The 22,376-nt window shown below is 44.5% G+C and overlaps 1 long non-coding RNA gene across 1 annotated transcript; it reads right to left on the bottom strand.

The window, feature by feature from the left end:
- Window positions 1–7,232: 7,232 nt before the first annotated feature.
- Window positions 7,233–8,207, bottom strand: LOC102368541. The gene is made up of 2 exons (XR_324601.3): window positions 8,060–8,207; window positions 7,233–7,696 (listed from the first exon to the last, which is right to left on the bottom strand). It is a non-coding gene; the product is annotated as an uncharacterized LOC102368541 (long non-coding RNA).
- Between the last annotated feature and the right edge of the window lie 14,169 nt (window positions 8,208–22,376).

Genomic DNA, 22,376 nt, shown 5'->3' with positions numbered 1-22,376 from the left:
GTGATGTGGCTTTCTCACAGCAGCCCTAAGCAGTGGTGCAAGTCAGGCTGTCAGAGATAGAGTGCTTGAGTGCAATGCTGTGGGGCATACCTGGGGCACTCTCAGATGCCCCATTTCTGCAAACAGGTGTGTGCAGAGCAGGAGTGAGCATCTTTGGTGGCACTTGCCAGCATGGCACGAAGGTGGTCCAGACTGACCCTAGGCTGCTGTGTCTCAAGCCTAGTCAGGTGCGGAGGCAATGTGGAAACAGGCAAAACAACCTGTTGTTGGGGGGAGACCTCTGCCAGGCACTGGGGTCAGAACCGGGCATGAAAATCATAGAATCATAGAGAGGTAGGGCTGGAAGTGACCTCCGGAGGTCATCTAGTCCAGCCCCAAGCCTGAGGCAGGATCATCCTTATCCAAACCATCCTCTACAATAATCTAAACTCAACATCAGACTACTTGAAACCACACTGACCTACCACCCTCACCTGCCAGAGGTAAGGCAGGGGAACTACAGCAATCAATGTCCTGCTTCTACAAAATGTTGTCAATATACACTCAAGAGATCCTGGGGAAAGGGCCATGCCCCAGCTACAGAGGAAGGCAAAAACTACCACAGTCCATACCAATGTGACCCCAGGTAAAATTCCTTCAAATGCCTCAGATCTGGGCAGAGCCCAGCTTCCCTACCCGGCAAAATAGTGGACACATGGCTGAATCCCTGGGGTGCCATGTCTCTGTGGGATACTGCCTCTGCCCCATTCCTTGGCCTCTAGGCCTTTTGGGCTCCTGGCCAGTTTCCACAGCTAGGGTCACAGGTTGGATTACTGCACTCAGGTTTCTTTTTTCCTGCTAGCCAGGGAAGGGAGCTCTTGGCTTTTAGGGCAGGGCATAGGGCTAGGAAGGAATTGACCAGGGACAATACAGGGTCCTTCACAGGAGAGTATATAGGGTTCTACACAGGAAGATATATAATGTCCTAAAAATGGGACATACAGGGTCCTACAGAGGGGAATATACAGGGTCCTACAGAAGGGACCTATAGGGTGCATTTACACATGATGCTACATCTGCATAGTGACATGGTAGGGCAATGTAGCATCCATGGGTGTCTACACGTGACCAGCAGCTACTTCGCCGTAGTGGTGCACTCCCCTGTTATAGCATGCTGCTACAGTGAAGTAACTGCTAAAAATAACCGTGCACCGTGCGGACAACGCAGAACAGGCAGTTACTGCACTGTGCTTTAGTACTTCCAAAAGAAAGTACTAAAGCACAGTGCAGTAACAATGTTGCTGTAGGGCAATGTGTAGATGTGCCCATAGGGTCTTACATAGGGGGCAATACAGGGTCCAGCACAGGAGAGTATATAGTGTTCTACACAGGGCGATATACAGGGTCCTACAAATCGGATGTATGGGGTGCTATGCAAAGGGGACATACAGGGTCCTATACAGGGGAATATACAGGGTCCTATAGAGGGAACAAATAGGCTCCTACTTAGGGGGGAATACAAAGTCCAACACAGGAGAGAATATAGGGTTGTACACAGGGAGATATACAGGGTCCTACAAATGGGATGAACAGGGTGCTACACCGAGGGGACATACAGGGCCCTACAGAGGGGAATATACAGGGTCCCATGTAGGGTTCTACATACAGGGTCCAACACAGGAGAGTATATAGGGTTCTACACAGGGAGATAGACAGGGTCCTACAAATGGGACATGCAGGGAGGGTCTTATACAGAGGGGACATACAGGGTCCTACAGAGGGGAATATATAGGGCCCTATAGGGGGGACGAATACAGTCATACATAGGGGGAAATACAGGGTCCAGCACAGAAGAGAATATAGGATTGTACACTACACAGGGTCCTACAAATGGGATGAACAGGGTGCTACACAGAGGGGACATGCAGGGTCCTATAGAGGGGACCTATCGGGTCCTATGTAGGGGTAATACAGGGTCCAGCACAGGAGAGAATACAGGGTCCTACACAGGAAGATATTCAGGGTAGGACACATGGGATGAACCGGTGTGCTACACAGAGGGGACATACAGGGTCCTACAGAGGGGAATGTACAGGGTCCTATACAGGGTCCTATATACCAGGTCCAACACAGGGCAGAATATAGGGTTGTACACAGGGAGATAGACAGGGTCCTACAAATGGGGTGAACCGGTGTGCTACACAGAGGGGACATAGAGGGTCCTGCGGGGGGGACCTTTATGGGGCAATCCTGGCTCCAGCACAGAGGGCGTGTAGGGTTGTGCCCGGGTCCCACGAAGGGGAGGACGCGGGTGGCGGGCCGGGCCGGCGCGGCGCGGCGCGGGGAGGCGGAGGCGGAGCGGGCGGCGGCGCCCAACTTTGCGCGCGGGGGAGCGGGGCGCAGCCGGCCCGCAACTCGGGCGGGTCCCGCCGCGAACAGGTGCGGTGCTGCCCCGCCCCGGGCACTTCTTCCGCGCCCCCTCCTCTGCTGGGGCCCCCGGGCACCTGTTTGCACCCCCACCCCTTGGCTTCCTCCTCTGCTGGGGCCCGGCGGCTGGGAAAGTTGCGGGGCACAGAGGCGAGTGGGGCTGGCTCAGCTGAGGCACAGGGCGCAAGGGAAGTTTCTGCCAGGAGGGGACAGCGTCGTGGGGCAGCTTGACTGGGGGTTGCTTGAAGGGCTGGACAAGCCACTCTGACCCCCCTCCCCTCAGCCTCCCCTGCTAACGCGAGGCATGGGTCTTGGACGGCTGCTGCTGCCTCTGCACAGGCTCCAAACACCCTTTGAGAGGCAAGCCTGTCGCCACCGAACCCTGCTTTTGGGCAGTGTCCTCTGGGTCCTGGGAGTCATTCCCGTGGGCGCTGTCCAGTGCGCTCTGCTCGGCGTCCCCTTTTGGATCCCTTGTTTTGCACCTCTGGTCTCGCTCCCTTCCCTGCTTTCCTTTTACTTTGTCCCAAGGAATTAGTTGCTACTTTCTCACTAGCCTCCCTTCTTAAGGGAGGTTTACAGTTTTTCTTGGTGGGCATTGGCCCACGGTACCTTAAAGTCGCAAATTGGGCTTGTCACCACAGAAGGCCACTTCGCACACAGGGCGCTTCCTGTGGGGCAAGGACGGGAGGGACAGCACAGCGCCGCCGACAGAGGCAAAACACACTGCTGGAAAGCACTCAGGGCCGAGGCCAAGGAGGGCCACAGGAGAAGCTGTGCGGAGCAGAGTCTTCAGACACATCTGTTGATGGGCTAGGTCTGCCCTTCTGTCAGCTGCAGCTGTGCTTTGGGGCCTGGCTTCCCCGAGGTGGCCAGTGTTAAGAGTTAAGACTTGCAAAGACGCAGATCTTTTAAAGCATTGGGTTTGTATTCAGCAGTACCTAAATGGCTTGGGCTCCCAAGGTCCATTTTTAAAGCCCAGGCCACTGGGTTCTCTTGAGAAAGTAGGCTCTCAACTTCAACACGGTGGATGGTTCAAATATATTTCCCCGCTTATTTTCACTCATTCAGCACTGTCATGTCTGGGTTTCCTCTTTCTGGTCCATTCACATCACCAGGCAGTGTCCACTGGCTCCTTGGACTCAATCAAGGGCCAGTGGGCGCTGTCCAGTGTACTCTGTTTGGTGTCCCCCCTTGGTGCACTCATTTTGAACCTGCAGCCCGCTCTCCCATCCATCCCTGTTTTCTTCTTTAGTTGTCCCCGGTAATCACTTGATGTGCACTTAGTAGCCTCTCAGGTTAAGGGGGGGATTTTAGCTTTACTTGGCGGACAACCGTCCACGCTCCCCATGCACATCAAATAGGCCTGTCATGTTTGGGTTGCTAACCATTCAAAAGCATGCTCGTTTCAAAAATAACATTTTCTATCACAATTGCCAGTGGGTGGAAATGATGAAAACATTCCAGAGGATGTGAGATTTTTCTAAAAGTTTATTACAAAACTCCAATTTTAGAACAGATTGGAGATGATGTTTTACTGTCCCAAGGCATGGTTAATGGTCTAACCAATTTTTCTTTTGAGGTTTGGGTTTTCATTTATTTATTTATTTTTGTATAATGTTGGCAGATGCTATTTGGCACATAACAGATTTACCTCTAAATAAAATATGTCAATTTACACTACAGTAATTGTTTCCCTGCATCTTCCTCCTCAATATTTAAAGATACACAAGACTGAACTGCTCCACAATTTTGTTTCTTTTTTTTTGTAATGACTTTGGAAAATGCTTAGAAGCTAGTGGAAGGTAAAAGTAATAGTGGTGCAGGTAGCCGTGTTATAATATGTAGCAGAGTTATAATTTTTTGTTACTTTGTAGCTAAGCAATCTGGTGATGGTATGAGTGTTGGATGCTTAGTTTGACTTCTGATGCCTTAGAATATATTTAGGTGGTTTTGGATCCATATAACATTTGGAGGAGACCCACAGGTGTTTTCCACTTGGAGTTCAACATTTGGGTAGGGGCTGTGGGCTATTTATTTTGCTACTGATGCCAAAGTATTTAAAGATGGCATTACATGCAAGATGATATTTAAAGAAAGGGTGGAACATTTTGAAAAAATGCTGCAGACTCTTTGGAAGCCAAGGAACGTGTATTCAATTTAAGTGCTTAAAACCAAGCAGAAAAAAATATAACAAGGTACAGTCAGACTGTACTGAATTGTCCAAGAGGAACTAGGTATGGTGTTGTGGTATTTTTTTGGTTGTGAAGTGCTAGTGATTCTTTCACACAAGAGCTAATTTGCTGATTTGGTTAGGTTTTTAATGCCCATGTTGCATACTCTTAAGCTCAGGGGTAATGTCTTTATTTCTCTTGCAAAGCATTATGGACAGTTTATGCAAAATTGAAGAATAGCCATCCCCTGCCCTCCTGATGAGTACATGAAAAGTGGGGAAGGAATTATACTTAAAGCTGTGAAACCTAACCTATCATTGCAAATCAATCCTGCAGCGTTGCCAGCAATAGCATATTGCAAATGTTCAAACGTGTTAGAAATCGCACATTGGGAACAGCTAAACCGAAGAGTTTTTAACAAACTGCTGTTTGGATCCTGTGAGGTAGTGTCACCACAGGTGATGTGTTGGTGCATAACCATCCACATGCAATTTGGGGCAAGGGAGACAGAAGTGCTCACAGCCCTTCACTGATCCAGCCCGAGTCCCAGCAGCTGCTTTGCAACTTCTCAGGAAGCACTTGAGTCCTGATCTGAAGCACCCCCAGCTGTTTTATTCCAGGCCAAGGCTCCTTTTACACAGTATGCCTCAGTCCTGCCATGCAACACCTCCATCTGTTCCAGATCTGTCCCTTCTTCCTCCCAACTCTGCTGTAGCTCCTCAGCCATAGCAAGAGGCTTGTAGCATCACTGGCTCGGCTGTGCTGAGGCATCTTCCAAACAGATTGCCATTTGTGTCAAGCTGTGTGGTTTCATGACATGTAGATCAATCATTTCACTTGTGACCTTACTTTAGTCTCCAGTGGTAAAGCACATATGCCTCTTGGATTTCTACTGCGGGCCTCTTTCTTTTAGAAAATGGGCATATCTGATTCTCTATTTCTTTTGCCCTCAGTACTCTTCAAGTGGGTTTTTTTTTCCTGTGCAAGATTCCTGCCATGGTGGGATTTCAGAAAGATCTCTGGCACAGTAAAAATTTAGCTTCTTTGAAACAGTGGCATAGGTAGTCCCAGTGCTGCCTAAACAGCACATTAAGACCCTTACAATTTCTTGTTGCTTTCTTAAAAGGTGAGCCACTATTATTCTACCAGTGGTACAAGTGTAGAAACTGAGGCCTCGAGTCATTTACTCAAGGTCAGTGGTGGAGCCATGACCAGAGTCCAGTAGTTCTAGCTCCACTACTCCAAGTTCCAACTGCTGGAGAACATATAAATTCATGTGGCAGGATAAGCAATATTCCTAATGGTACTCTTCACGGATGTTCACTACTAAATTGTGGTGAGTCATCTATATTTAGCAGGATGCTACTATCATCATGCTTTTTAGAGTAAAGTGCTTTTAACACAGTTTATTTCAAGGAGAAATGCACATGCTGAGAATCTATTCTTTGGCATTTTCTCCTTGTTGAGCATTAATGCTCCTTTCTTTTTATAAAAGTTTAGAGTGAAATTTAGCTTCTGAATGTAAGCAAGGACAGGTATAAGGAGGTTACTTACCTCATCATTTAATACCACAGTGGTTTTTCATTAAGTAAAGAACACTCCTGAAATGTTTGTTTGATAGGACAGAAAGCATTGCCCCACCACCTCCAACTTCGTTATGAGGCGGGGAATCTGAAGCGTAGAGGGAGGCTTTGGCTTGGTTGGTGCTGTATAGAGTATTCTCTCAGCTCTGCATCCAAACTCAGAATTGCTTTGCTTACAGTCATGTTCTTAGACTATTTTCTTTTTCTGGAACTCTCATGCTCTTCAGTGCTGTGGTAAGGGTTTACCATTATTAGTTATTTACAGTGGACTGATTTTTCCACGTACATTATTATCTGCTTAGTTCTAGTGGTCCATCACATTCATTCTGGGTTCATACTTCAGTCATTTGCAGAGCTACGCTGAGGACAAAATTCTGTTGCACAAACGATTTTAAAGTTAGACTTCATTCTGAATTGAAATGAAAACTAAAACTTTGAGAGTCTCCAAGGGAACACTGTGAAAGACATTTAATTTCTGGCCAATCAAAATACTTTATTTCCACCTTAACTTTTTGTAACATTTAATGCAAAATAAAGCATCCTAAATAAGACATCATTTCAAAAGGCAAAATGTAAATGGTTCATTCCAGAAACATGAAAATATTGAACCTTCTTTCCTGTTTTTTTTCTCTCCTCAGAAACAAAATTCTGGTGAAGCTGTATCCAATTTGGTCAGAATACAATCTGGTTTCTGCTAAAGTTTCTCTAGGCAACACTAGTTATTTTTTTTGTTTCTGAAGGAGGTGATAGGATTAAAAATGATTAAAACTCCAACTCCTCATGACCAGTAATATTTGGAAACATTGTTTTGCTTTAATAAATATTGATCTTCCCATCCTTCCTCCTCATCTTCTGTTCTGACTGCTGCATGTAAACACCTCATATACAGATGCTATGCTGCTTGTGTCCTTCCTTATTCATGTCTAGGGAGAGTCCAGTTTGCACCAAAATGAGCTGATGGTGTAACATGAAATAAGATGATTTTCAATCAGCAAAATACAATTTTAAAAAGCTGCTAATCTGTGTTTCACCTTCTGCAGCAGTTGTTGGAAGAGAATAAAAACAGAGCTGATAGATTTGACACAGCCATTTTATTACTTGTGCATATGCAACATCATGCCTTCTGTCTGGATATGCACACTCATTTGCCTCTATTCATGCAGTTCTATCCAAGTGCAATTCCTGTAGTAGAGAAGCCAGAGTGCTCATTTAGGAATTAAAAGCAGTATATCATTATTTCTGCCTCTGGTCTTCCTGAGTTAACACAGCTCTAAGAGTGTGAGCTGCAGTCTGTCGTCTTGTATGCTGGCAGCAGAAAGTTGGTGTCTAGGTTCTAGGCTGTGACATTTGTACACTGGTTGTCTTCAAAACACAAAGGCTAAAGAAATACATTTCAAGGGAGGCAAGGGTTAAAGAGAGGAAAGCTTACTTTCCATGGTACAATTCTGCAACATTGAACACATGAGTTGCCAGACCAGTGGTTTTGTGGAGTCCAGAGCCCAGTGCCAGATGCTTCAAAGGAAGGTACAAGAAAACCTATGGAGACAAATTAATTAATAAAATGTATTTAGCTAATAGGCCCCCAGTGCTGTGCTGGAATGAAAGTGTAATAAGGTCTACTAGTTACTTTGCCATAGATAATTTTAATTTGCTGCTGTTCTGATTTTTTATCAGTGCCCCACTCCCTTCTCCCCCCCCCCCCCCCCCCCCCCCCCCCCCCCGTGTTATCAACTCCTGATAATTAGTTACTGCTGGATAATTTGATAATTTAGTCGTTGGTTATATGCTTTCTCTTAGGAGTGGTGAATTAACCAAAGTTTACCAGAACAATTCAGGTGTAGTGCCTAAAGCTCTTCTGCATTCCCACACCCACATTGTCTTCCTGCAACTGCCTGTTACCTTGAGAGAGATTTTTGAGCCAAACAGACCAGCTGTATTCTTCTGCCTCAGAATGAAGCTAAACAGTGAACTCCAAAGTCCTTAATGTACCACTTCAAAAATCAGTCGCAGGAACAGAAAACAAACGGGCAGCCTCTTCTATTAACCTAACCACAGTTTTCCTTCCTACTCTTCCTGTTTAAGTGAGCTGCAGGTGAGCTGTCCAGCTTCAGCTGTTCTTCTGCCTGCTTTATTAACATTTGCCTTTTCACAGAATCCTTCCATCAGGACTCAGTGGGTGGGGGTGGTTTTTTTTATTAGGCTTCGCTATCTATGGATGTTCTCATTATCATTATAAATGTGTAAGCTTTTGTGAATCCTGCTAAGCTCTTGGTTTTAATGATAACCTGTGGTAATCAATTCCTCAGGTTAATTATGCTCTGTGTTTAAAAAAAACCAAAAAAGAATGAAGTATTTCTTTGCATTCATTTTCATTTCTTCTTTTCAGTTATATTGAACATCCCTTTCTCCTGTTTAATCAAAGAGGAAACGAAGGCACCTGATTTGTTTTAACCATTCAGTACTTTCCAAATCTTCCCTGGAAATCTCCGTATTAATTGGCAAATGACTCCTGGCCTATAAGCATTTCTTTGGTTGTCTGCTTTTGAAACTGTTCTGTTTTACTATGTTTTGAAATAAGGTGTCCAGAAGCAACCACAGTAACTGAGGATGTGATATCAGTTTTAATAATGCCATTTTTTACTGTTTTCAGATTTATTTTTATCTCATTTTTAGACATCTTGTTTGCGTGTTTGGTGACCACTGTTGTGCACTGAACAGATGTTTTCATAGAACTGCCCACGGTGATACTGGAATATTTACCCTGAGCAATTACATTAAAGTTGCAATTTACATATATTTACAATTATTCCCTCAAGTATGCTTTCCTTTCCTTTTGCTAATACCAGATTTCATCTTCCATTGTACTGCCTATTTTCCAGCTTGATTAGATCCCACAGAAGTTTATCCCAATCTTTTTTTTGTCTTGGCTAACCTACATCATTTTATTAGATGCACATTTTCTACCTCACCATTTTTTGAATTCTTTCCAGATCACTAAGAAATATGTTCAACCATGCTGATACCATATAAATCATTGGGCACCCATTACAGATGCTCTCCTGGTTTGTCCCCTATCATGTTCATTTAGGTATTTTGTAACTTGAGCTTTAGTTATTGTTTCAACCTATTTACCTGGTGTTGCTGCACATTCTTAAAAGTTAGGTACTCTACAATATTTGCTGTCCTCCAATTGCAGCTAACTACAGCTATAGGCTGTATATATTTTGCTAGCAGCATAGCTACTTTATTCTCAGATTTTTTCAGACCTTTTGGCTACATGCCATTCTAGTGACAAACCACCTATCAGTTTATTCCATTGTTGTCTTTTCTGATGCTCTGAAAAGAGTAGTCATGCAGTGGGATTCTCCTTTGAATCTTCTGCAGTGATAACCAAAGCTTGAGAAATCATTTAGTTTCTCTGCAATGTTGTTCTCCTTTTGCCTCCTTTCTCACTATGAGGGTGAGAAGCTTTGGAACAGAATACTTAGAGCAGTTGTGGAATCCCCATCTTTGGAGATCCAGCCTTGGTTAGATACACAGTTGACTGAGATGGCTTAGTTGGCTAAATCAGCTGCCTTGAGCAGCGGGTTGGGCTACATGACCTCATGAGGTCCCTTCCAACAGTACTGTTCTATAATTCTAGGATTCAAGGATTTTATTTCACTGCTTCTTACACCCTCCATTTGTCTATCAGACCCTGCTCCTAATAAGTATAAAGACATATTTGATATTAACTTTTTCAGTTTACTGCTCAGATTCCTCCTCAGTCATCCTCCTTGCCATCTTTTGAAGCTTTGTTTTTATTGAGTAATTTCTTGTCCCTTGTCATTTAGTGATACAGTGTATGTGTTTGCCCTCCCCTGTCCTTTTTGCTTAAGGGCAGTGCATACCTCTTGTGACTCTGCTGCGCTTGCTTGAAGTATTCTCCAGCTTGAGTGTAAAAGACTTTAATTTTCTTGTTTTTTGAAGATGGGATCCTTTCCGACCACTTTCTTCATTATTATTATTAGTAGTAATAGTAGTAGTAATATTATAATCTTCTTTTTTAAAGTGCAAAAGGCACACTGCCAGTTGATGGCGTACTATCTCTCAGAAGAATGTTGATCTTAATTGTACAGCCACTACTATTACTTTATGCCTTAGACTTTGTTACTTCCTGAATTGAATTCTCAGTGTTACTAGAACTCAAGAGTAGACTCTAACAAAGCACAGAACCTGCTATGCCATAGAGTACTGTTAAAGATGCTGAGAAACTGTTTTTTATAAGTCTTGTTAGGTTGTGACATAGGAACCCAGGACTGGCAGGGGTCTCTTGGACCACTGAGTCCAGTCCTCTGCATCTGCAGGCAGTTGTTAACCCAAGAATTCCCCAGAACCATGACTTCAAACCCTTCAAACCCTCACACACCACAGGTACAAGGAACAACATGAGAAACACTAAGATTGCTCTATAATTTCCACTAGGTAAAAGCAGAGGAGATGAAGGAATTGTCTATGTCCTTCCACTGTAAATGGAAACAAGTAGTTGGTTAATAAATACACGCTTTGAGGATCCTGGGAAGAGGATCAAGCTCCTTACTACACATGGTATTTAATCAGTTCAGATGCAGGTAGCTGAAGTTGCTTGTTATTACTGTTTTATCAGTTATGTCACTTGTATATTTAATATCCCTATCCAGAAGCCACTAATAGAGCCCAGGGCTAATATACTTAAGTTTTTATAGCTTGGAATTGTATCCATACAGGATCTGTTCTGTGCTACTGTCCACCTACAAATTTGATCTCATTACATTCTGGGGATTCTCTCAGCTATCATGCTGTTATTCTCAATCTGTTCTTCCTGTATTGTTTGCTTATAGTAGTCAAGTGTGTATGTGGTGCCATTCCAGCATGTATCAGCAAGGCTGGCTTAGCCAAAGCCCTCTTCCATCACAAGGTGTTCCTGTTCTTCCCACGTAGGTTGGGAGTTTCTCATGTTGGTACTGAATATAGACTTGTATCACAATTATTTTAATATGCAATGTGCCTTTTTATTCAATTTAATCCTGTCCTAATACACTGTCACTGCTTCTGTGCCACCTTGACTAGATGCAGATACCTGTGTGTTACTGACATGGCAAGTGGATGTCTTTGTCTGGCTAGAGTGTTCCCCCATGCTTTCCAGATGGGACTGTACTCTGGTGAATTCTGTAGTGCTGGGACCATGGAATATACTCTGTACTGGTCATGCACATCTGGGATAAATGCATTTGTCCAACTAAACCATACTAAACACTGCATAAATCAGTAGTGGTATCACCCTGGAGTGAGTGGTTCAGAGTAGGTCTAAGCATCAAATGTTGGAGTCATAGGAATCACTGATTTTGACACCTGGATGCTGTATATGGACTTTCACCCTTTGTGAAGTAGATGGATGGAGTTCCATGTGTATTGACCTGTGGGCTGAGATCTTGAAAGCTAAGGCAAGCCCTGTCTGCATGCTTGTTTGCTCAAGGTACCAGGACACTATAAAACTACAGGAGTTTACTGGGTGCTCTTGTTCTGCTCCTGTCCCCAGGCATCATGCTTTCTGTCCAGGAGTGCCTTCCTCTGTGTCCTGCTATGTGTGAATGCTATCTGAAGTCTCTGGAATCCTTCAAGAAAAGAGAGAGGTTTTTTTATCCTGTTAAAGCCTGCAGTAATTTGTTTTACGGAAGCCCCTTCTGAGAGGCTGTGCCAAGGGCTTCTGATACGGGCTGCGGGACGGGACTCCTGCAACTCAGTCTGCTCAATGGCTCTAATGCCGAGGTGTAACCTGAAACGTTGGTGCTTTGGGCAGCACAGAGGGTGTGGTGAAAGAACTGAAGCAAGCCCTTACCTCCTGGCACATGGACTGTGGCAACACAGGCTGCTGCTGCCTCATTGTAAGATTTGCTGCAGCAGCCGGGGGTAATATGAGCTCCCTGGAGCTGCCACTCTGATACCCTGTTTGCCCCCCACAACTTATGCTACTGAACTTAATGCACATCTATTGCCTTAGTAGCCAAAGGGGTAGCCACATTCCCCTACCCTTTAAGTCATGGAGCATGAAGAAACAGTTTTTGGGGTGCTGCAGTGGAATCCGGTAGCTAGGATTGAGCATGGAAAGCTTGGCTAGTTGTCACAGGGACAGAATGGTGTTGAGTCCTTGTGCTGTGAAAGCACCCCTGGCTCCCTTTGCCCCTGGAACAGCTGGTGTGCCTGGAGCCCTCCTTTGCCATCAGGCCGTTCTGTGCCCATGCTGCTTATGGCTCCAGTACAAATCATTGGCCTGTCTGCCTCAGCTGTGCAGCACTGAGGCAATGCTGTACTTAACAGGGCTTTTGCTTATACCCCTGGGGCACATGCTGGTTCTGGGTTTTTGTTTTTTCTTGTGGGTCCTTTCTCTCTCTTGTCTGCCTCTCCCCTTCTTGTTCTGGCTTCTCATTTCTGTTCCCAGTCCCAGGTGAAGTGTCTGCCGTGCAAAATAGACAGTGATTCTTTATCCATGGAGCAAGGGCAGCAGCTGGGGGAGGAAGGAGAAACCTACCCAGCCAGCCCCTTAGTTTTGCCCTGCCTGCATGCTGCGCCCCTGCTCTGGAGGGGTGACCTCTATGGGCAATGGGAGGGGAGTTCAGTCTCCATGCCTTCCCGCTCCATCCTTGTTGGAACTGCCTTCCCTTCTGGAGTCAGCAGTTTCTTGAAGTAATTGACAAGAGGTGCCGCGGAGTTGCTGAGTCAGGGAGAGCTCTGCTTGCCAAGTGACTGCAGCAGAAGGAGGCTGTTGCTAGTCTCCAGTGGAGGGAAGCCAGCCTATGGTGGGCTCTCCGTCTGCCTTTGGGCCCCCTTTCCTTTGCTTGTGCAGTCAGAGGTGCACCAGCAGCAGCAGCGATGCTGTGTGTGAGGGGACTGCATCGGTGGGGGGATGAGGGGAGGGCTAGGGATGGCTGTTCTTTTGGCACAGGACCAGGAGCTGGGAGGCCTGGGCTCCGTCCCCTGACTGCTACCACTGAGGCAATGTGCATTGCTTCAGTTCTGTGATGGCAGCAATGGGGGGCTGCAGACTACACATTGTGGGGAAAGGGCAAAAAGACATAATCTTGCAGCAGTGGGAGCCAGTGAGGGCATGAGGAGTGAATGCGATCCCTGTCTGTGGGGAAGAAGCCTATAGCTGAAAGGATGCTTTACATTCCTGAGCCTTGCTTTTGTAGCGAAGTCCTACCATTTATGTACATAATTTTTAACATGGTGCCCAAAGTGGATGGGAGGCAAATTCCAGGTACAAAAAGATAGATCCCTCTCCGTCTGCATCAGTGTATAGCTGCTGCCCCATTTAAAGTGCCTCTGAAATTCAGGGCCGAGGTGGGGGTTGCTATTTACTTCACTGGGCACGGTACTGACTTCCTCATGTGTGACTAACACAAGTGTTTACCTCACAGCTGGATTTGCCCCAGAGATTTCCAGGGGGAGCTGCAGCTGCTCCTACCAGTTTTGCTCCCAGTTGAATTTGTCTTGGTTTGTCTCTGCAGCCATAATACGAGGTAACACCTTCCTATCGTGCCCTGCACTGCATCGTTGTTATACAGCATTCAGAGTACTATAAAATATAATTTGCCTTTAGAATGGGGCTTTCTCCCCCAAGAGATTTGTGTGAGGACTTGTGAACTGGAGCTTTGGTAAAAGGCGTAGGGAATATTTTGTTGTCCACAACAGCCTTGGGGTAAGAGGAAGAATGTTAGAGACAAAAGGTCCCACATGTTCTTGAAAAGTTTCCTCACATCTGTATGGTAAACCCCATTGTGCTTTAATACCACAGAGAAAATGGGATGCTTCCTTACCTCTGAGGTACCATTTTACAGATTGATACGTGAAGGGCACAAGCACTGTGTTATTGGCCATCTCAGTGAACAGGATGCCTAGCAGAGACACTTTCACACATCTTATGGATGAAGACAGGAGCCAATCCAAAGAAGTATGGGGGTGCAGCCATACCCCACTTCAGCTGTGTTGTGCATGTGCAGTCAGCTCACCAATTCATTAACATGGCTGCTGCCAGACCCTGTGTTGCTGCAGCTCTGAAACCCAGGGGGTAAACCCTGCTGCCATTTGCCCCCATCTTTTTCCCCTGCTACTGAATTTGGCAGTCAGTAAAGGGGCAGCAGGGGGCAAGCAGAAGTGACATTCAGCTCCTGGGTCCCAGAGGCATGCCAGTGCCAGCTCTGATAGAAGCTGTGCTGACAAGCCAGTGAGCTCAGAAAGCTCACTGCACGTCTGGAACATAGGGCTGTGCAAAGCTTCATATCATGATTCAGATTCAGAGATGATTTGGAGGCCAAATCTATGAATCCAAATCAAATCGCTGGAAGCTTTAGGCTTCCCAAATCAATTTGGAGCTTCTGAATCACTGCAGAAAAGATTCGGAGCTGATTCAGCCATAGGGTATAATGGAGAATAAATGAAATATCTATAACTTTCTTGTTTTTTGTCTTATTTGGAGGAAACTTGCAGGAGTGGTAGCCTCTGTTGAGAGCATGAAGCCTACCAAGTTTCAAGAAGATCGGTGTAGGGGTTTGGGGGGAACTGCATCCCAAATTCTTGAAAGCAAAACTCATGTCACGTGTATGTGTTACACCACAGGGGGTGAAAACTGCAGGGGTGGTGCCCTCTGGTGAGGCCACAAAGCCTGCCAAGTTTCAAGATCAGTGTAGAGGTTTGGGGGGGAACTGCACCTCAAGCTGCGGGCAAGCAAAACTCGTGACATGGGTGGCACTGTGTGTGTTAAGTCGCAGCAGGGTGAAAGCTACAGGGATAGTGGCTCCTGCTGTGGCCATGAAGCCTGCCAGCTGTCGATCGGTGCAGGGGGGTTCTGGGTCCCTGCACCCCTGGCTGCTGCTGCCAGACAAAACTCATGACATAGGTGCTTGTGCAACTGTGTCTGTCTCTGTCTTGGGGCAGTTGGTTGTATTGATTATTTCCTCTCCTTAGTCTGTGTTTTTGTAGGTGTTAATTGTTGCTAATTAACTGGCTACATTAGCTAGCTACTGTGAATTGAGCTGGTCCCTGAGCGAATCATGATTGATTGGTCACTGGTAACACAGTAGCTTAGCAGCCAGGCCTGCAGTAGTGTCTCCCATGCCCCACCCCACCTCCCAAGACCGACATCTACTACACACCACAGCTTGGTGTCATCTGCAAACTTGCTGAGAGTGCATTCCATCCCTTTTTCCAGGTTGTTGATGAAGATATTGAACAAAACCCACTACTAACCCCTGGGGCACTCCACTTGAGACCAGCTACCAACTAGACATCATGCAGTTGATTACTGCCTTCTGTGCCTGATGATCCAGCCGGTTTTCTATCCACTTTACAGTCCATATATCCAACCCAGACTTCCTTAGTTTTTTTGCAAGACTGTATTAAAAGCCTTGCTAAAGTCAAGGCATATACAGTGGTCTTCCCACATCCACAGAGCCAGTCATCTCATCATAGAAGGCAATCAGGTTGATCAGGCATGCCTTGCCCTTGGTGAATCCATGCTGACTGTTCCTCATAACCTTCTCCAAGTGCTTAGAAATGGATTACTTGAGGACCTGCTCTATGGTTTTTCCAGGGACTGAGGTGAGGCTGACCAGTCTGTAGTTTTCTTTCTGCATCTTTCTTCTACCTTTTCGTAAAGATGGGCGCTATATTTACCTTTTTACAATCATCCAGTACCTCTCCCAGTCACTATGAGTTTTCAGAGATAATGGCTAGTGGTTCTGCAATCTCATTGGTCAACTCCCTCAGCACCCTCAGGTGCATTGCGTCAGGCCCCACGGACTTGTACACATTCAGCTTTTCTAAATAATCCCTAACCTGTTCTTTTGCCACTGTTGGCTGGTCACCTTCTCGCCAAACTGTGCTGTCAGGTGTACTCTGGGAGCCCACCTTGCCTCTGAAGACTGAGGTGAAAAAGGCATTGAGTATTTCAGCCTCTTCTGCATCATCTGTCACTACATTGCCTCTCCTGTTAGGAGGGACTCACACTTTCCTGATCTTCTTCGTGTTGGTGACATGTAGAAACCCTTCTTGTTATCCTTCATGTTCCTTGCTACCTCCAACTCCAATTGTGCTTTGGCTTTTCTGATTTCATCCCTGCATGCCCAAGCAATACTCTTATACTCCTCTATAGTTGTTGGTCCAAGTTTCCACTTTTTATAAGCTTCCTTTTCGTGTTTTTGATCACTGAAGAGTTCCCTCCTAAGCCAAGCTGGTCTTCTGCTGTACTTGCTAGTCTTCCTATGCATCAGGATGGTTTGTTCCTGAACCCTCAGTAAGGCTTCTTTAAAATAGAATCAGCTGTTCTGGACTCCTTTCCCCCTTAGATGAGCCTCCCAGGGGATCCTGCCCATTAGTTCCCTGCGTGAGTCAAAGTCTCCTTTTCTGAAGTTCAGTCCTTACTCTGCTGCTTCCCTTCCTTCCTTTCCTCAGGATCATGAAGTCCATCATCTTGTGCTCACTGTTTCAATCATCTGGCCATATCCATGAAGCCCAGCATGCTCTTGTGCCCTGTGGCCCTCACGTGTCACTTTAAAGCCACGTTGAATGAGCTAAAAGCATCAGGATACTTCCCAAATAAATTATTCCTTGCAATGTTCTGTCACCAAGTAAAATGAGGCACAGAGTAGGAAAGTGACATGCTCTAGGTCACACAGGATGCCTGTGGCATAGGGCTTGCATCTCCTGACTCCCAGCCCCATGCTTCGATCAGAAGAGCTAGCTGCCTTCATAGTGATTTACTTCATCAGCAACACACTTAATTCCTTCCCTCTTTGAGTTTAATGGCAACATCTAGTAGATAGTTTATTGATTTTTGGTATTTATAGAAAACCTGCAGTGGCTAAATCAAATCCTGCCATTTTCTCTCTTTTACCCGTGCTCTTGTCGCTGCCAGGCTGCCTTACCGCAGTGGCCCTTATTCAGGGCCATCTGCTGAGGCTGCCTTTGGAAGGGGACATGGTCAGTCTTTGACACTTGTGCTCCATTTCATTGGCTAGAGAACCAGTGGCATTCTCTCTTCGGGTGCTATTCAAGGTACTAAATGCTACCTTTCAAGCCATCCTTGGCCTTAAGGCGTAGGTATTTAAGAGAGAGCATTTTTCCTTGGGTTTCCCTTGGCCAATGAAGAGCTGTTTGGGGTAGATGAGCCTCTGTGGCTCAGGGGGGTGCATGTCCCCTAGGGAGATACTCTCTCCCCTGCCTTTGGGACTCTGTTTCCCATGCCTTTGCATCACACTGGGAAACAGCTGTGTGCAGCCAAGTGTTTGGTTGAGTATCATTTGGTTTCTGCTCTAGTTTTAGTGGGAAGTCCAGCGTAGCCGGTTGTTATGGAAGGCAAAGACTTTTCTGAGGTATTCTTTGCTTGCTTTTGTATGTTCAGTAATTAACATACAGCAGGGCTGTTCTTCATGGCCTTGTGCTCCATCTGACTTCCCTCTCTTTTTTCCACATCTCCTTCTGAACCTCTTTCTAAAGTTCACTGCTTTGCCCAAACTGTGGTGCACCTGTGCTATCCGTACTCCATTCCATCTCTTCCATGTCTTCAATCCATAAATCCTCTTGTATATTAAATGGAGGAATATCTAGGGTGTGTTGACACTCAATTTCCAGCTTCCAACCCCCTTGACTCCTTTGAAAAGTCTAGATTCAGTTTATTCATTTAAAAATATTACTAAAAGGCAGGCAAGCCATTTTTTTTCACTTTTCAGAATCTTCTAAGGGGCCTAAGTCCCATTTTCAAGAGTCATAGTGCATCCTAGTCTTTGCTGAAAGTCAGTGGAGTTTGTGTTCCTAATTCACTTACTGTTTTTGTTTTGAGAATACCACCCCTTGTCTTTATTGTTTGAAGAAACCCTGACTGTGGTACCATAGAAATATTACAGATTGATAGTACATTGCCTAGTTTTTCTTGTTATGCATACTAAGACTTGAAAAATGCGTCTGACACTGCTAGCCCATGAACTAAGCTTATTGGCCGGGGTGCTGATGATATGTGAAACCCAGACCACTGCCATTTCAAAGCAGTAAAAAACTTGTGTACTGCTGACCATGTACAGTGGTTAATTGTAACATACCATCACAGCAGCAGTGAAATTCACTCCAGTCACATTCAGAAGATGGTTCTTGCAACTCCAAGAGCCAGAATCTTTTTTTTTTTTTTGCTAGGGGCTGGGGGCAGGGGGTGAGGGAGGGGGGAGGAGGGAAGAAGAGCAGTTTAGCTTGTGCAGATTTTAAAGATACTTGCTCAGGAAAGTGTCTTGGCCTTGTGAGTGGATAGATAAGCCCAGCAATATCAGGCAATAAGATGGGCTTTTTAAAGGCTTTCAGTGTTAGTCTTACCTTATTGTTGAAGGCAGTGAGGGCTTTTCTTCATTGCAGGGTTGCTACCACTATGCCTAGTAGAAAATGACATGTGCTGACAGAAAGGCTTTTTCTGTTGGCATAGTTGTGTTGGCCTCCCAAACAACAGAAGCTAAACCAACAGGAGCCTTCTTCTGTTGACATTAACTTCATTTTTCCCAGGGAGTTTGCTGGCGTCAGTCAGACCTGCAGTCTTTTCACATCTCGGGCTGACATAGTTATGCTGGCAGAACTTTATAGTGTAGATCAGACCTGTGAATTGGTCAACACCCAGTGGCTTCCCTGGGAGCAGAGTTAGAGCAATACCAATGAAAATTCTCTCCTAACTAAGTGAACAGTGAATGTGCTGCTTTTCCACAAACAGAAGTTCAGTCATGATTTTCCTTTTTCCCATCAAAGGTGAACAAAACCACCGTTTAATAAAAAGACAGTGTTCAGAAGCCCGACAAGTGACAGAATATGTTTATTAATGTGAAATACATTTTAAAAGAAAAAGTATGAAAAACTTTACATCTTTCTCTCTCTCTCTCTCTCTCTCTCACACACACACACACAGAGTTTAGGATTCTGTTCTGTTTCCTTGGCTAAAAATAATAATAGAAAATAGTTTAGATGTATGTCTATAGTGTCTTCCTGTGGCTCTTGGCCAACATGTTACAAACCTTCAGGGCTTATGCCTCACTCCCTTTCCCCACATAAATCAATATTCTTATCCTTATTTTACAGATAGGGAAGGTGAGGCACAGAAGAATGAAGTGGCTTGTCAGGGGTCCTACAGTGAGTCAGTGTGACAGGTAGGAGCAGGACCTGGAACTCCTGACTTTCACGCCATCTTCCCTTTTGTGAAGGTACAACTAACACCTGAGGCTCTCTCTCTTTTTGAAATTCATGGAATCATCCAGATTTTCACTAGCTGGTCTTGTGCCCTGCATTTCCGTAAAGGGTCCTTGGAGACTCCTTAGTGTGTTTCTATTACTATGTGGTGACAAAGGGGTGAAGCGAAAATGCAGTGTTGTGATGTGTTGATAGAAATGTATAGTTTGTCCAGGTAGCTGCAAGAAGGTGACACTAATGTGATATCCAAAACAATGAGGGCAGCGGCTCCCTGGTTGGGGTTTATGTGTTGGTGATACCCTTAGCAGATTATATCTATAACCTTGAAATTGGGTCTTGAGGCAGAAAGCAACTAGCACCATGATTCCAAACCTTTTTTGGCTGCATACAGGATGGATTTGACCCTTGATTTATATGTCAAACCAGAGGGGAGCACTTATATTTTGTCTGTGGCCATGACCTTATGTAAGTGGGCCCAAATTGTAGAAATCTCATTAAATCAGCCAATTACACAAGATTCCCATTATTTTTCTTTTAAGCATCTTGAGAATGGCTTGTGATACTTCAGCATTTTTTAATTTGGGATATTATTCACCCCTTAAGCTTCAAAACAAACCACAGCCTCAAACCAAGACAATTGTGCATGCTGTCTTCTCATCATAGCTTTTGAAATGGAGAGAAGGTATAAAACTCAGAAGTAGATTCCAAGTAGGAAAACTATGTTAGTGCAATATTGTATCTGCATGGTTAAAAGCGAGCAGTCCTAGGAACTGCAGAAGTTAACAATACGACATATACTGCATTATGTATCCTGTTTGTTTTTATAGGATGTATTTTATGGTCTAAATGATAGTAAGATTAGAGATGGGTGAATAATTCATGGCAAATAATTTATGTAATGAATTCCTCCTCTATTTCTGTTTGCAAATTGTTTGGGAACAGCTTGTGGTTTCCTCACATTTATGTATTTGAAATGACTTGCTGAATAACTTCTACAAATAATGTTGGAACTGCAGTTTGTTTATGAGCAGTTTCTTGCAAGCATGCAAAATTTAGACTGGGTCAGTCAGCATTGATTTGGAGGCAAAATCACATGGGAGTGTTCTTATTTCCTAACTGTGTAAAAGTAACCCTTTGAATGGATCCTTAGAACAGCAACTTATCTCTTCTGAGTATCATCAGCACCAACCACTTCTTGGACATCACCACTAACAAACCATCAAGATCATTATCACGTTCATGTTACCAGTTTGGATAACCAAATTCAACATTTTTTTCTTTGCAAATGTTGGTATATGCTTAAAATATGCCATTTCTATGACTGTTGGTGACACAAACTGGGATATATCTTGGAAGTGAACAAAAAAAAGAAGCAAGGTCCCCACTCAGTAAGCATTTTGCATGTACTTAATGTTTGGATTGTTCATAGGATCATAGGGAAGTAGGGCTGGAAAGGACTTTGAGGTCATCCAGTCTAGCTCCCTGCTTGAGTCAGGATCATACCTGACTAAACTATCATGGCCAAGCATCTGTCCAATCTGCTCTTTAGGATTTCTAGGGCTGGTGATCTCACTGCACCTACATAGTTAGAAAGTTCGTCCTATTCTCCAAACTAAAGTTCTTCTGCTACATTTTTATGCCAGTGCTCCCAACCCTGCCCCCTACAGCTACAGAGAAATGGCTGTCTCCATCCTCTTTATAATCGCCCTTCAGGCATTAGAAGATTGTAATCAAATCCCCCACTCAGTCTTCTCTTCTTCAGACTAAGTCTAAGTTCTTTTAGCCGTTCCTTATGTCATGTTTCCAAGGCTTCTAATCATTTTTGTCATTCTCTATTGGATTCTTTCCAATTTGTCTGCATCTTTCTTGAAGTGTAGGACTCAAAATTGACACTGTACTCCAAGTGAGACCTCACCAGTGCTGAATAGAACAAAATAATCACTTTCCTTGATCTCTGAGAGATGCTCCTGTTAATACAGTATGCTGTTGGCTTTTTCATAGCAAGAACACACTATTTGTTCATATTCAGCCTATGATCCATTGTAACCCCTTGGACCTTCTCTGCAGTACTGCAGCCTAGCCAATCTTTCCTGTCCATATTTGTGCATGCAATTATTCTGTCCCAACTTCAGGACTTTGCACTTGCCCTTGCTGAATTTCATCTGATTTATTTCAGACTGTTTCTCCATTTTATCTAAGTCATTTTGGATCTTAGACCTGCTCTCCAGAATATTTATTTCATTGGTCCTAAAAACATGCTTGCAGTTGTGTGTGTGCTTAAATGCTCAGTTAAATAGGTCTGGGCATAAACACATTCTTAAATGCTTTGCTGAGGTGAGCCCCAAAGTACAAGTCAGGCAAATTAATCATTTATGCAGGTGAATATATGGATGTATTTGTTTACCAATAATTATGAAGGGGTGCTAGTCTTTCTGAGTTAAGAAGTAAACTCGCTTCCTCTAAGACATCACTTTCGGAAGTTTGATTTATTACATTTTGAATTTCACCAACACCTAAGCAATACACCTGAATTTCACACCCTATCTCTTGCCTGTTGATTAGTAATTTTTCTTGAAAGTTGGGGCCAATAACCTGAGGGATACGAGAGAGACACGGGACTGTTTTTTTAATTATTCATTGTTTATAATTCGTTGCTTTAATTTTCCCCCATTGTTTGTTCCTCTTTTTCTTTTTTTTGCTCACTGTAGCTCTGAACCAAATCCCTAGAAAAATGTCACAAGGCTGCAAAGACCTTTCTCAGGTTTGGAGAGCTAGGTAGCATTTAAAGGGGCTCTTACATTAATACAGGCCTGGGAAGTGTCCAAATGTTTGTGTACACCTCTTGGAGGTTATAGATTATGTAAATACTTGTCCTGAATTATAGCGTAGAATCCAAACCACTGTACTTCAGTCAGCCCCATGTGGTTTCTGCAGTGCAGTTTCTTTCCTTCTCTCCAAAATCTGTGAAGAGTTCTTGTTTTTTTTC

Source organism: Alligator sinensis, unplaced genomic scaffold (genome assembly GCF_000455745.1).
Source record: "Alligator sinensis unplaced genomic scaffold, ASM45574v1 scaffold344_1, whole genome shotgun sequence".
NCBI lineage: Eukaryota > Metazoa > Chordata > Crocodylia > Alligatoridae > Alligator > Alligator sinensis.
The sequence above is the reverse complement of the archived record's forward strand: the minus strand, read 5'-3'. Positions and strand labels throughout refer to the sequence as shown.